The sequence below is a fragment of the Loxodonta africana genome, chromosome 17 (genome assembly GCF_030014295.1).
Source record: "Loxodonta africana isolate mLoxAfr1 chromosome 17, mLoxAfr1.hap2, whole genome shotgun sequence".
Taxonomy (NCBI): Eukaryota; Metazoa; Chordata; class Mammalia; order Proboscidea; family Elephantidae; genus Loxodonta; species Loxodonta africana.
In genome coordinates this window covers 73028108-73044202 of record NC_087358.1, presented here as the reverse complement: position 1 = coordinate 73044202, position 16095 = coordinate 73028108, and the positions used below count along the sequence as shown (strand labels likewise).

Below are 16095 nucleotides of genomic sequence, written 5' to 3'. Positions count from 1 at the left end.
AAATGTGAATAATTAATTGCCATGAAAAGCCTCTACTCCACTGGTCCATGCATGTCTTTATCATATCTATTACGCATCTTCTTTAGGACCTCACAGACCACCTGTTCAGTTAGGGCAAAACACAGACCCAAACAGGCTGAGCAGCCAGACAGACTTCCTCAGGCTTGGTTAGATGATCTGAGTTGTCCACACAACAGTCATGAGGCTTTCAAATTAGTTTGTGCTTCCCAAAGGAGAAGGGAGATTCTGTCTCTGTGATGATGTACGATCAGATTTTCCTTTGGTAAGGTAAAAAATAAGTTTAAATAAAGCACTGTGCTTGTCCAGACCTAGGAGATGGAATGTATACTGTTAACCTGGGTATTTACTATATTTTTCCAGTATTTCACTTTCCTGGATATCCCTTTTCAAATTTAACAGAAATGAATTTAGATAGTAACCACTTATTAAGCTATTATTTGCCAATCACTGTCCTAAAGGCTTTACGTATACGATTTCATTTCATCTTAGAACATCACTATGATGACCAAAACCAAACCGTTGCTGTGAAGTCAATTCTGACCCCATGGTGACCTCACGTATGTCAGAGCAGAACTGGTCCATAGGGTTTTCTTGGCTGTAATCTTACAGAAGCAGATCACCTGGCCTTTCTTCCACGGCACGGCTGGGTAGATTCAAACCGCCAAACTTTCGGTTTGTAGCTGAGCACAAAGCATTTGCACCACCCAGCGACATTAACACTATGATACAGGTGCATTATCCCCATTTTGCAGGCGAAATGTTAACCAGCTTGCCAAAGGTCATCCAGCCAGAGAACAGTAGTCTGAACCTCCAAATCTGTGCTCCTCTCCAGCACGCTGCACCTCCCAAACCCACCATCCTTATTAGCATACTGGTTTCCTTCCTGAACCTCAGCTTGCTGTGGTTCTGATACTGGGGCTCAGTCCCTTCAGGCAACCTGGGGGCGAGGCCCCCCATGCATGGACAGGCCATTTCTCCTGGGGGGTTTTGGGCAGCCACCGCCCTGGGATGTGCATCCTAAGCTTGAGCACGGTAGAGGAGAGGGGAGGGGACAGAGGTCCTTCTGCCTGCTGACAGAGTTCCCGAGGCTGAGCTCCTGCTTGGCCATCTCAGTGCTGTCTGTGCCAGGACAGCTCACTGCCAGCCTCTGCGTCCTGGGGCTTCCGTCAGCTGTGCCTGCCCTGTCACCCGCTGTCCCGTGCCTGCCAGATTGGCCCTCCTGCCACAACTGGCAAAATGGCGTGTCCCCAAAGCGCCTACTTCATACTAGAACAGTGTATCCAGCTTAAGGTCCAGGCCCTTCACTCCAAAAGGGATCATGCCAGGCCAAGTCTCAGGATAGAACAAGCTCAGAGACCCCTTTCTAGAATTTTGAGCAATGATCCATGTCTCTGTCATTTCGTGTAGAATTTGTCACTTACAATTTGCAATTCAGTTGTAATCATTTACTTAATCAAGGAATGCTTACTGATCACCTACTATGTGCCCGCCACTGTAGAATACAGTGGTGAATAAACGAAGTCCCTGCATTCATGGGGCTTATAATCCAGGTACGGAGACAGGCAATAAACAAATAAAGAACTGTATGAGATGATGATGGGTAGCCACGTGCCGTGGACACTTCGCTAAACAAACACATGTTCAGCGTGGGCATAACAGAAGTTTCCAAGGCAGTAGCTGTTAGCCATTTACCATTAACTGTATAAGGTGTCACACACCATTCCAGCATCTTAAGTATTGCCAGTGCTGAGGTGCCCCATCAGCCCCAGGGAGGCGAACGGGGTCTGAACAAGGGCACCCCCAGCCACTGCAAGCTGCTTGGTTAGGGAATTTGGCCCTGGAGCTTGGCTTGGACCCTCACATGCAGGAGTCTGAATAAGCTCCTTATTTGCATCTCTGAAACCTGCTCTGTGGCAGTGAACCATTTAGGAGCTTGGATACTTGGTCTGGCAACCAGAACATGTGATCTAGTGGCAGAAAACCCAGGCGCAATGGATCAGGTATGCAACCAAGATACGCACAGGTCACAGGCGGACACTGTGAATAAAGATCAGGGCAGGAAGCAGACAGGACGGAAGCTCTAAGCAATGATGAACACAAAGTTCACTGCCTGTGAAGAGCCGCGGACAGTCCCCCTCACATCCCAGTTCCTGGAATGCCTAAAATAACTGCTCTCAGAAAGGAGCTTCCCAGTTCCTTTCTGGGAGCGTCTATTCATCCGGAATGTAAAAAAATGAATAGCCTGCCTTAATCTCTTCTTTCACAGCTTTTAAAGCCAATTTCTCCAACCTCTGAACTAAAGAAAAAATTGTACGCAATTCCCTTACCTCTGCTAAAGTTCAAGAGAAAGTAATCTCAGACTTTCTCAATTGTTAGTAATTTTATAATTTTGACAAAGCCTTTGGCCTATAACTTTGGGCTGTGAAAGTGGCAGGGCCAGTCCCAAAGCCAGTTCCAACTAAAGCAAAAATTAGGATGTGAGGATGGGAACGGTGGGACTCTGGTGACAGTGAGGTGACATGTACCCAATGCTATCCAAGAGATTCCAACTCATAGTGACCCCATAGGTGGCACAAACTGCGATCACCGCAATACAGAAAAGTTCTCCTCCCTCCACCTGAAATCACAGAATGTTCGTATTTGAAGAAAATGAACGCAGGCTGCAATGGTGAAGCCAAACCTGTACCTTCCTGTTGCAGAGGAGAGCAATAAGGAATCCTGCTGGTCCTCAGGGCCTCTCAGCCTTTGTAAGAGTTTGTTATAAGTGTGTTTGTTCTAACCGTGGCTGTTTTACTGCTCTCTCAAATTTGCATCATCATTGCAGAAATGATGCCACAGATCTGCATGTCTGAGATGTATTCCTGAGCTCATTCTAAAACCAGGACGCTATCAAGAAAGAAAGAATACAGAAAGTAAGGCAGAAACTTTAGATACTCTGCATTTTTTACCCTGCAGGACATTTTAGTCCACGGTGAATTTAGTCCTCCTCCTTGTTCTACAGATAGGACACGGGGGCCAAAGGTCAGGTGATCTGGCTAAATCAACCAGTGAGTCCATGGCCGATCTAGGAAGAGAGTGAACAGCCAGATCTGTCATTTTATGGATGAGGAAACCGGGGCCAGAGGTCAAATGACTTACCTCAGCTGCCCATTAGTCAATGGTAGACCTTGAAAGAGAATGAACAGCTCACATTTCTTAATCCAGGGCTCTTCCCTTCACACTTCCTACTGTCCCTAGTAATAAAATACAACAACAACAAAAAAAAAAAACCCCAACCCAAACCCGAACCAGTTGTCACTGAGTTGACTCTGGCTCACGGGGACCCCGTGTGTGTCCAAACCCGAACCAGTTGTCACTGAGTTGACTCTGGCTCACGGGGACCCCGTGTGTGTCCAAACCCGAACCAGTTGTCACTGAGTTGACTCTGGCTCACGGGGACCCCGTGTGTGTCAGAGTTAAACTGTGCTCCACAGGGTTTTCAACAGCTGATTTTTTGGAAGTAGATCACCAGGCCTTTCTTCCAAGGCACCTCTGGATGGACTCAAGCCACCAATTTTTGGGCTAGCTGCTGAGCGTGTTAACCATCTGCACCACCCAGAGGCTCCTTTAAAGTACCAGTGCCTGCTAAAGGCCCCAGGGACTGCAAAGCAGGAGGAGCTCACAACCTAACGGAGAAAGCAAGGTGTTCACACAGAGAAAGGGATATGATAAATTCTAAATAACACAGAAGACAAAACCCAGAGACAATAACTAAAGTTCCTCTTTCCCACAATTTTCTCATTCCACCCACCGTGTCTGCGGTGTTTACTGCTTTAGGGAGGGTGGGGTTGATAAACCTGTCAATCAAGCTTCTGAATTTCTTCTTTTTTTTTTAACTCATAGCAGAAGAAATAGCCTTGAAAGCCCAGGTTTTCTATTGCAAGAGTTCTTGGTGACGGAAAAGGCTTTTTAAGCCAAGAAAGGCTGAATGGCTAGAGCAGAGGGTCTGCAGCATGAACAGTGGCACGCAGGAGAATGTGCCTGATGCAAGAGTGGCTTCTCCCACGCAGATGGGAAGCTTGGGCTCCTGGAGGGAGGAAGACGACTGGGAGGGAGTCAAGCTTGCATGCCAGAAGACTTCTGTCCGAGCAAGGACCACGTACCAGCCTCTGCTGGGCCAAGGCTGCAGGGGTGGGAGATGCCAGCTCAGTGCTCCAGTCTGTAGGGGCTGGAGGTGACTGCTCAAGACTGCGGCTAAGCTCTATTACAGGAAAATCTAGCAGTACTACTCTTATATCTGAGTTTGTAACTGTGAAATCCATACTCACTGTAACAGAAGGATCTTATAAGAGTTCTCAGTGAACAGTACAAAGTATTATAATTCAACTGATGATGACCCCTTGAGCATGCCATCTCACAGAAAGACCTCCAGGTTGAGTACAGGTTATCCGTGACCCCCACGCCCCCGACATTTTAGTTTCATTACGCTCAGGACTGAAGCAACAACACTTTACACATGGAATCACAGAGGAAGCCCCATACTAGACAAAGGAAAGACTTCTCATAACTGTTCTTGTTACAAAGAAAGGTGTCTTAGTTATCTAGCTCTACTGTGTCCTGTAGGGTCACTATGAGTTGGAATCAACTCGACAGCCATGGCTTAAGGTAAAGCTATAACAGAAATACCACGAGTGGATAGCTTTAACAAACAAATTTATTCTCTCACAGTTTAGGAGGCTAGAAGTCCAAAATCAGGGTGCTGGCTCTAAGGGAAGACTTTCTCTCTCTGTCCACTGTGGGGGAAGGCCCTCAACAATATTTCCCTGCATCTAGGAGGTTCTCAGCTCAGGGACCCCAAGTCCCAAAGGATGCACTCTGCTCCCAGCTCTTCTTTCTTGGTGGTAGTGGGTTCCCCCTTTCTCTGCTCACTTCTCTCTCCTTTTATCTCTTCTAAGATAAAAAGAGATGCAGGCCACACTCCAGGGAAATTTCCCTTACATTGGATCAGGGCAGTGACCTGAGTAAGGGTGTTGCATCCCACCCTAATCCTGCCTCATTAACATAATGGAGAGTTCACTCCCAAACAGGACCATAACCACAGGTACAGAGATTAGGATTCACACACAACACATCACAAAATGTAGGATAATCAGACCACAAAATGGAGGACAACTGCTGGGAATCACGGCCCCGCCAAGTTGACACATATTTTGGGGGACACAATTCAGTCCATGACAAAGGGTAGGTCAGTCTTCCTAGCATAGGTTGAACAGTTCAGCTTCACTACCGTTTTGTGCCAATAATAATGTAAAGAGATGTCAGGTGAAATAAATATAAAAGGGGGACAGAGAGCAGATGGAACACTCCTCTTCCACAGCCAGTGTGTTAAACAGAATAGATGCTCAATAAATGCAGAGGAAGGGAACAAACTTGAAGGGAAAGAATAAAGATGACAGGGTCCTCTTAGCACTCCCAGTCAATTCTGAATATTATAGCTTCTAAAAGCTGTGACCTGGCTTTTTGCACAACGTTCCCCAAACATATTTGACTTACTATTCTATCAGAGGTTAAAGGCAGCAGTGTTGATGATGCATAAAGACAGAGACAGTCTACTGAGTGGGAAACACTTCCATACAGACTGCAGAGGACTGATAGCTTTGCTGGGGCAGTTACTACTGCCTGAGCTCGGAGCAGGACTGTAAGCAATACCCTAGTTTTAATGAGAGAAACGGAAGATTTCAATTTGCAAGCCTCTAAAACCAGAGATTTTCCCTGTTTATAATCAACTCTCCAGAGCAATTTTGCTCATTGTTATTGTAAAAATAAATAAGTATATATACACGTGTGTGTGTATGTATGTATGTATATGTATACATGCACACATATCCTTTTTTTATACATAAAATCACAATTTTTATGAGAACCTGGCACTCTCATCTATGCTGATGGGAGACTGAAGCAGAGCCTTTGGAGAACAATTTGGCAACGGGGATCAGAAACCTTAAAAGGTACAAATATTTTTTACTCCCACAATTCCACTTGCAGGAATTTATGCTAAGGAAATAATGAAGGATGTGTGCAAAGATTTAGAACAAGGATGTTCCTGGCAATGCTGTTATAGCAGTGAAAACCTGAATACAATCTATAGGTCCAACAACAGGGCGCTGGTGAATACAGTGCGGCGCGGAAATGCAATGGACGCTGCGTGGGTAGTCAACGCACTATAGAAGTGAGTTCACTGGACGTAGAAAGCTGGACACAATATATTTTGTGAGAAAATCAGAATATGCTTATAAAATATACCCTGAATGCCCTGGTGAAAAAAAAACATCAATTTTTTGTAATAATACCAATTTTTGTAATAATATACATTCATAGGAATACAGATGCTCAAAAAAAAAAAATTCTACAAACATATCCACCAAATTACAAATAATGGTTGTCTCCACATGGTAGGACTCTGGGTTTTCTTCTTTTTGCTGACCTTTCTGTATTTTCTGACCTTTCTACAGTGACTCTATATTATTTGGGTAATAAAAATTATTTTAAAATACAGAAAAGCACCAGACATGTCAGGGGCATGCGTGGTGATGGCTTCTCACTAGCCCCCCGCCATGGAATGCCAAGAACCCCGGTCAGACCCCATGTCCCTGAAGTGTCAACAGGTTCTCACAAGGAGGCGACCTGGTGCTCCGCGTCTGTCCTACATCCTGGAGGTAAATGGACACCCTCTCTGTGGCTGAATCCGTACTATTAACACCCATCTTGGGAGCCAGAAAGACTACACCATTTTCTGGGAAACAGACGCCAGTGCAGCAAACTATCAAAGGGTTCTTCTCCAGGGTATATTGTCCTCGCCCTTGGGTTTCCTCATGCATACCTTTGGTTACTGCTTTTTCTTATCAACTGTCAAAGAGCAATACTGTCCAGCTTTCCAGTTTCCCACTCAGAGATTCTGGATCCAGACTCACGCCATCACGTAACAGTGTAAATGCACTCACACTTTCGGCTTCAGCAGTTTCCTTGTCTCTGTCCAAGGCTTCCTGTGCTACTTCTACCAGCCCATGGGGAAGGCTTCCACCTGCTCCACAAACAAACACCCACCTCCAGCTTGCCTCATATGGGATGTAGCTCCTATTTTAAAATAAACTACTCCCGGTAGAGAAATACTACTATTTTTCTTTTAAATTATCAATGAAATAATTTAAATATCAAGCGAAATATTTTCATGTCTAGACATTAAGCAGATTCTAGATCCTATAGATGATACCATTAAAATTTTAGAATCTGAAAGTATTAAGTTTGGATGAACTACATCTATCAGGTGGGACTTAAGTGCAGTCTCGCTTACTGGGGAGATGGGCTAGTGCTGTTCGAGCTTTCACTGCAAACAACTCACCTGGCTCAGGAGGTCTGGGGTGGGGCCAGGACTTTGCATTTCTAACAAGCTCCCAGGTGATGCTGGTCCCTGGACCACACTTTGAGTAGCAAGTTTTCCAGCCAATGATGTTATGTGCTCGGCCAGACCAAGACAGCCTCTCTCTCTGGGCAGCTACACAACATGGAGCGAGTGGGACACCATGATCCATATCAGCCGATGGTTGGTGGCTTGGAGGCCATGGCTAACCTTGCACCTGAGTGAATGCAAGACCCAGACCTACCACAAGTGGCACGCCCAGGCCTGTGGCACTTTTTATTAGTGTCACCATATAAGCTACATGCTAAATCGCGCCACCCCAGCATAAAAGAGCAAGAACTCATTAGAAAGGGTGTCTCAAAACTTTCCTCAAAAAGTTAAATATTGACTGACCATATGATCCATTTTCACTCATATATATGTATTATATGTATAATGTGCAGTTGTAAACCCAGCAGTTCACATAAAACAAATAAAAGATACAGATGAATGGATAAACAAACTGTGGAACAGACATGCAGTGGAATACTAGTTCAGCCATAAAGAAAACGAAGTTCCGACTCATGTTAAGATATGAATGAACCCTGAAAATATGCTGAGTGAAATAAGTCAGACACAAAAGGACAGATGTTATATGATCCCACTTATGGGAACTATCTAGAAAAGGCAGATGCACAGAGACTGAGGCAGACTAATTGTTACCAGGGGCCAGCGGGAGGGGAGAAAAGGGTTGGCGCTTCAGAAGCACAGAGTCTCTGGTTGTGGGGATGAAAAACTTTGGAAACGGACAGTGGTGATGATACACAACATGGTGAATGTAATGACAATGAATTGTACACATAAAAATGGTTGAAATGGAAACTATCTTGTTATATATATTTTACCATATATGAAAAAAGAGTAAACCTGGAAAAAAATCTATAAAGGCATACATCAAGTTATGAAGAGCAGTCGTTTCTGGGTGGTGGAATTCTGAGTTTTCTTCTTTTTGCTTACCTGTGCCAAGCCAGGCTCACCACCCATTAAAAAAAAAAAAAAAAACCCACTGTGGTTGAGTCAATTCTGACTCGTAGAGACCCTACAGGACAGAGTAGAATTGCCCCATAGGGTTTCCAAGGAGCAGCTGGTGGATTCAAACTGCTGACCTTTTGGTCAGCAGGCAAGCTTTTAACTGCTGTGCCACCAGGGCTCTACAGGGAACTTTAAATCTCAATGCTGGGGGTTGTAAGAAAAGCCACCAGCGGCAGGGCCCCCCTCTCCACTGTTAGCGAAGCTGGAGTGAGGTCAGTGCATTCTAGAGACAGGAAGAGAAGCCTTAGGGTGCACGCCCACAGAGCTATAGGGCGGTAGCTGTAGATGACCCAGATGTCTGTCCCAGGGAACATGACAGCTCTATGTGAGTAAAAGTTTTAATCCTACAGTCTACTTTAGAAAGCAGAACCATAAGGCAGGGTGGACTAGACAAGGAAACCAGACTGACCTTTCCTTTTCGTGAGGACTGCATTTTAGTGGCTTCTCCCTGGTCTCTGCAGCCATGGCCACACACTGAGGTGGTAAGTGCTCTCAGCAGGGTATCCTCAAATGCAAAGGCCCCCACGGAGACCCCAGCCCCAGCTACTGAGAGTCACTGCAGCCACGCAGCAGCAGCTCACCCTAAATTTCACATGCCAATGGTTTGGCACGTGAACATGAGTGTTGCGCCAAAACATGGCCTTGAACATCATAGTTCTTATTTGAGGTTCACTTGCTGGAAGTTGCACGTTGAAAGTGCTCCTAGCTCTGCAGAGTGGTAGAATAGAAATTCAAAACATTAAAATTTCCCTCCATTTGGAAACTGGTATACCATTTCCCCATTGCTTTTATTTGTTTTATGTGAACTGCTAGATTTACAACTGCACATCAAACAGCACAATTAGGATCACTAATAAACGCTTTGGAAACTAAGGAGCAGGATATGAAGGCAAGTAGTGACCTACCTAAACGGAGATCCTTCAGTTCTCTTGCCAAGTGTGTCCCTAAAGGCTGTTACCGTTCGCGGCTAACTTGGTCTCAACGGCTAATTAGAGAACGTCAGTGACTTCTGTTCTGACGCCTCTGCTGCAGCAGGAGTGTGAGGCTGGGGAAGGAGTAGTGGATTTGAGTCATTTTGGAAACCTACATACATGGCCAATTCCATGCTGATCGTGAAATGAAGCAAGTTCAAGGTTAAAATTGTTCTTCGTGAGATTTAATCAACTGATTTATGTTTTGCTTCTACCATATGGACTAAGACTCTGAAAGAATATTTGTTCTGAGAATCAAGAATGGGGAAAACATTGAACAGAGAAAAAAAAGAAAACTATGAAATTTACAAATGCCTCAAAGTTAAACTGGCTACTATCACCTCTTCCAAAATACTGATCTTCCTTTTTTTTTTGAGACATGGGATAAGAACTGGTTCTAAGATGAGTAAAGTCTGTCTGTAAGATACCATCTCCTCTAATAAAAACTGAAAGAAAATCATTATTTTGAATTTAGCTGCTGGAAACTGAGATACAGATCATTCCGTATGCAGATACTCCGCATCTGTGATGAGTTCTACAATACACAATCATATCTTTCAACTGTTGCTTTTAAAACCCACTGCCATTGAGTCGATTCCAACTCATAGCGACCCTATAGGACAGAGTAGGGCTGCCCCACAGGGTTTCCAAAGCTGTAATCTTTACGGAAGCAGACAGCCACGTCTTTCTCTCACAGTGCAACTGGTAGGTTTGAACTACTGACCCTTCAGTTAGCAGCCGAGCACTTAAACCACTGTGCCACCACGGCTCCCTAGACAAGCTACCCATTGCTGAAGGGTTGATTCTGACTCATAAAGACCCTATAGGACAGAGGAGAACTGCCTCATAAGGTTTCCAAGGAACGGCTGGTGGATTTGAACTGCTGACCTTTTGGTTAGCAGCTGAGCTCTTAACCGCTGTGCTAGCAGGGCTCCAGATGAGCTACAGTACCTAACAACAACAACAACAACAAAACGAAACCCACTGCCATGGAGTCGATTCCGACTCATAGCAACCCTATAGGACAGAGTAGAACTGCACCATAGAGTTTCCAGGGAGTGCCTGATGGATTCGAACTGCCAACCTCTTGGTTAGCAGATTCGAACTGCCGACCTCTTGGTTAGCCTCCGTTGCACTTAACCACTACGCCAGAAAGTACCTAGCAGTTAAACAAAATGTCTCAACTTGCTATCAGAAAACCACTGGCAATCCACCTGACCCTCTCCCACAAGATGAGTGTGTAAATGGACCCACGGCAGGAGCCAGGCCTGGTTGGGGCTGCCCTCAAGGACGGTGCACAGACGTGGGGACCCCAGGAAGCTGAGGGCTGAATTCCATCGGACCTACTGTCTGTGGGAGCTCTGTGTCTGCAGGGTGAACCCGAGCAGGAAGCAGGAACCAGGAACGCGACCTAAGTCACGCGAAGGACAGAGCAGGACGCTGGAAAAAGAAACTCATTGCTGTCAAGTCAGTTTTGACTTGTAGCGATCCCATGTATTACAGAGTAGAACTGCTCCATAGGGTTTTCTTGGCTGTAATCTTTATGGGAGCAGATTGCCAGGCCTTTCTTCCTCAGGACCACTGGGTGGGTTTGACCCATCAACTTTCAGGCTAATAGTGGTGCAGAAACCATTTGTGCCACCCAGGGACCTTGGAAAAATAAAACTAGGGTAAAATCGAGGAGGCCAGGAATCTGAGGCACAGGTGGGTTGAAGAACGGGTCCTGCCCAGCCGTCCTGTGCCTTTTCTGCACAGTTTGGTACCACCTGCTGGACTCAAATTGGCCCTTTCTCCTACCACGGACAGAGAATTCCTCAGGGGACCTCCTGGGGGCTGAGAAACTCCCTCTGTATCACCTGGACTGGCCATTTACCATTTGTGGTTTGAAAAGCACGAAGGGGCACAAAACCGCAAGGCATTCCTGCCATCCCTGGCAGTTCGTAAGGAGCTAGGTTAAGAGTTAATGGGTACACCAGACCTTCGAGAAGGAACAGTTTTAGGGCAGGAGTTAGGAGGGCAAACAGAGGAGACTCCTGGGGAAGAGACTCCAGTAGAGAGAACTAGTGAATTCATTGACCACTTCACACTGGCCTCGCTCTGGGGCTAGAGGCTCTCAAGGAAGGCTATACTGTCCTAAAAATATCATCTGGCACTGCCAGCATCTTCAAAGAGTGATTCTCCAAGTATGATTATAATTTTTATTGAATGAAAATATTCAGTGATACATGATGGGAATTTCATTTGCATTGTGTGACTCAGTTCATTTCTTTTCCTGGTATCATTACTGTGTTTCCTTTACTGTGTTTATAAATTTTTCCCTTTTTATTTAAATCATTCGAGAATGCAAACTGTATACAGTGGCTTGATGATATCCTAACCAGTGTTCTAGAAAAACAATCTAAAATTCTGAGATCATAAGTTCAACTCATCCTCCTCACCATGGAAGCATGATTTTTTGAGATCTTCTGAGCACCAAGGAGTTTAGCTTTTCAGAAAACAGAAAGGAAAAACCTATCCTCTCTGTCAATCTAGAAAAGACTGATGGAACATCTGAAACTTCAAAAAATCCACCCAAACGAAACAAAACCATCTATTAAAGAAGCCCTTACCCACACCCGACAGTTGGACAGAAAGAAGGCAAACGACACCGTTACTGGACGTGTGATTCTGTAACCCGCGAGGCCGAGGAACAGCAGGGTGCACAATGACTTGCATGGCCTCCTACCCACACCTTGTCCACGTCCTTGAGGGAGGGCTAAAAGGAGCTGCTGCCTCTCACCATGCTGTCTCCACAGCAGCAGACTCACAGGAAGCTCACAGTACAAAGATGTTTGGATTGACTCTAAACAGTCCAAGCTTCGGGATTAACACTGCAGACCACCAGAGAGGATGCCTGCCCTCTAGATTCTTAATTGGGGTCAAAGAGAAAGCAAACAGAAAAGGTACAAACTCCTCAATTACCCCCTTCCTTCCAGTCCTCCTTCTTTCCTTCTTCCCTGCCACCTTCTCTGCATCTCTGAGCAGTTTGTGAACCAGTCAAAACCCACCATCCCAGAGCTTCTGGAAGGGCCCTCAGCAGCCACCCAGCCCAGTCCCCTTGTTTCACGCAGAAGGAAACAGGCCCACAGAGGGTAACTGACTTGCCCAGGAGCACACAGCTAGTTCACGGTGGAACCAGGACTAGAACCTGGGACACCTGACGCCCGTGCCATTGCTCCTGCACTTTTCTCTTGGTGATGGCCTATCTTCTTCCCCCATCAGGGCAGGCGGCATGAGGAACCACTGGGGAAGCAGCCCCCTGCATTCTGAGGGAAAGACAATGACCAAATTGAGCGGCTGGTGCTCTCTGAAGGAAGCTGTCATGACAATTCCTAGTAATGGTAAAGTCAACTGTGGTCCCTCCACTCCCAGTTAAGAACCATATTCTTCCCACCACTTTGGTCCTTGGAGCCAAAGGAAAGAGGAAAGGGAAACAAACAGAGGGTATGAAGGACAGCAGGGAAGACGGAAGAAATGGAAAGCTCCCACAAAGGAATCAAAGAAACCCATTCTTCTCTGCCCCTCCTCACTGCCATGGTTCTCAGAAGGCAGGGAGAAGCCTTGATGAGGTACTCCGGAGTTTCTGGTGGCCTTGAATCAATACTGGGCTGTACAGCTAGCTCACCCCAAGGAAGTATTTACGCTCCTGTGAGCTCAGGAACAAACGGGTAGATGATGATGTGACTGTCCAGTAAGAGCTGCTCTCAAACATAAAAAAGTCCATTTCCCAATAGTAAGTGGTTGGAATCCCAGTCAGAGCCAGGGTTTACTCAGAAACAGGCCATTCAGTTGAGAGAAGCTGACAGTGAGATGTAGCGTGGCTCCCAGAACTGACAAACTGGGACTGGAAAAAAGCAGCTGTAGTCCAGCCCTCTGGACCTCTGGCCACACAGAGGTATCGGCACTGCGTGACTGTGTCAGGGAGGGTGACCCTATGACTGACTCATTCAGCATAAATAGTAAACGTACTAAGCTCCCTACTCAGTCCCCTGAGCATGACTGTCTAGTTTGTGGGGAAAAGTTATTTTCGAAATCTACTTGGAAAATGCTTTTTTTATTGCAGCTGTGCCAAGACTCTAGGCTTTTTTTTTTCCCCAGAAGGGGTCTACTGTTAGCTCTCACTGACTGTCTGAGGCCTTCCTGAGTATGGGCATGGATGGAATTTATGCTCCTGGTTGGGAGGAATGGTAGGCCAGGCAACACCTAGAGCAGAGACAGCCAGGTGCCCACCAGTATCCACTCTCCCCTTCTTCCTTATGAACAGAATCCTGATGGTACTGGTGGTGACAAATATACCCAAAATACATTTCCCAGACTCCCTTGCAAACAGGGATAAACATGTGACCAAGATCTAACCAATAGGGATAAGAGAAATTACTGGGTAGAGCCTCTGGTAAAACTCCTTAAAAAGGGGGGATGACTCGGCTGGCAGGCACCATTTGCCCTTCCCTTTTCTTTCTTTCCGTCTAGAACAAAAACGTGATGGAGGCAGCCATATTCTAACTCTGAGGCAACCCTGAGTCTGGAAACTAAAAGCTGAGAACAGTATACCAGAAAGACTAAAGGAGCCTTCACATCAGAGCTGTACTGCCTCCTCCAGACTTTTTTTTTTATAATGTTAGAGGAAAACAAACCCCTGCATGTTTAAGCCGTTGTTGCTCTCTGTATGCAGCCAAATACATTTCCAAGTGAAACACACACATACCCACTCAAGACGAAGCCCCACCACTGAGGTGTCATGTGAGGCAAGAACTACCAAGTAGCTAAAGTGAAAGCAAGACCAATAACAGGGTATTGATCCCAGGTGCACGAAAAGAAATCCCAGCTCAGAAAGTGCAATTAAAACAAGGGAGAGGAGGGGATCCCAAACCAAATTACCGGCCCCACTGCCTAGAGGGGTGCTCTGGTACCCAGAGGACTGATATGAGAGCTACAAATTACGTAAAGCCTTCAGGAAAGTATTTTATAAAAATCACTCTTAAAAAAATGTAGCCTCTGGGCAAAGGTGAGAAGAATGAGGACGCAGCATAGAGAGAGAGTTCAAAAGAGTTTTCTCTGATTTTAGGAATGGAAGAGCTTCAGGGAATGAGGGCAAATCACTGGAGCATAGTTCTCATTATTACTCATTACTACTGATGGTTCTTAATAACTAAGGGGCAATGTTCAGTCTCCAGCCGGCTAAGATTGTCAGAAATTGCTCACTGCAGATATACTGACAACGAAATATAATTTGACACTAAATTACAATTCCAGATCTACAGCTTTCTTTCTGCACAGTCCCTAATTGCAAAAGAAAACTAATCCCGAACATCAATAAACAGAATAATCCAATTAAGCTTCTCTCCATTTTTTTTCCATTTGGGAATATTTAGAAGTGAGAGTCTAGCAGGTAGTAAGGTAGGGCAAAACAGTTCAGGATTTACCGATTCCAAACATCAGGGCTTTTATGGTAAGAATCGCTTATTATTTTAAAGTAAGCGTTCCATCAGTCTGAATGGATGTGGTCATTTATATAGTGCTCTTAAGGACTGTAAATTATTTCCAGACATGAGACACAACTTCCTGCAAATAGATTTACTCTTAATTTAATATTAAATAGAGCACCTTTTGATGATTAGTGTCTTGAAAACATACTTTGAATTATTTTTACCACATATAATAATCATCTATAAACTAGGAATTATAAATAAGGAAACATGGATTGTTAAAAACGTCTATATTCCTTTTAGCTACATTTAATGAAGAAATGACAGCTAAACTCCCTAATTACAACCTACATTGGTACTGCTGTTAACATCCTTTGCAGGATTTTCCCAAAGGTGGAAGTGCCCCCATGTGGGGAAGGGAGTGATACGTGCCTGCAGTTGTGGAAATACGAAGAAGGAAATGTGCCAACTGATGAGCTGGGGCCATGCCATGGAGCCAGTGTTAGCAGAGAGCCTGCCCAAAATAACCATTTGACTTACCGGGACCGTGCATGTGTCAGAGTAGAACTATGTTCTACAGGGTTTTCAATGGCTGATTGGTCAAAACCAGACTGCCTCTAGGCGGACTTGACCCACTAACCTTTCAGTTAACAGCCAAGCCCATTAACCCTGTGCACCAGCCGGGGACTCCAGAGTACCTGCTGCTGCTGTTGTTAGCTGCCGAGAAGTCGAACTCTGACTCATGGCGACCCCCTGCACAACAGAACCAAACTGTTGTGATCCATAGGGTTTCTACTGGCTGGTTTTTGGAACTAGATTGCCAGGCCTTTCTTTTTATTTTGTCTTAGTCTGGAAGCTCTGCTGAAATCTGTTTGGCATCACAGTAGCACAAAAGCCCCCATGACAGATGGGTGGTGGTTGCACACGACGTACATTGGTCAGGAACTGAAACCAGGTCTCCAATTCAAAGATAAGAACTGAACTGCCACTGCTCGCTAGAATACCTGTAAAAAACACTCTGCCATCGAGTCAATTATGACTCATAGTGACTTATAGGAGAGAGTAGAACTGCCCCATAGGGTTTCTAGGGAGCGCCTGGTAGATTTGAACTGCCAGTCTTTCGGTTAGCAGCCAAACTCTTAATCACTATGCCACCAGGGTTTCCAAGAAT

The 16095-nt window shown here is 45.3% G+C and overlaps 1 protein-coding gene across 1 annotated transcript in view; it reads right to left on the bottom strand.

Annotated features, from left to right (window-relative positions):
* The window catches only part of FAM124A (family with sequence similarity 124 member A), a 90980-nt gene that overhangs the window by 58414 nt on the left and 16471 nt on the right, over positions 1–16095 (bottom strand). The gene's annotated exons all lie outside the window — the stretch shown is intronic.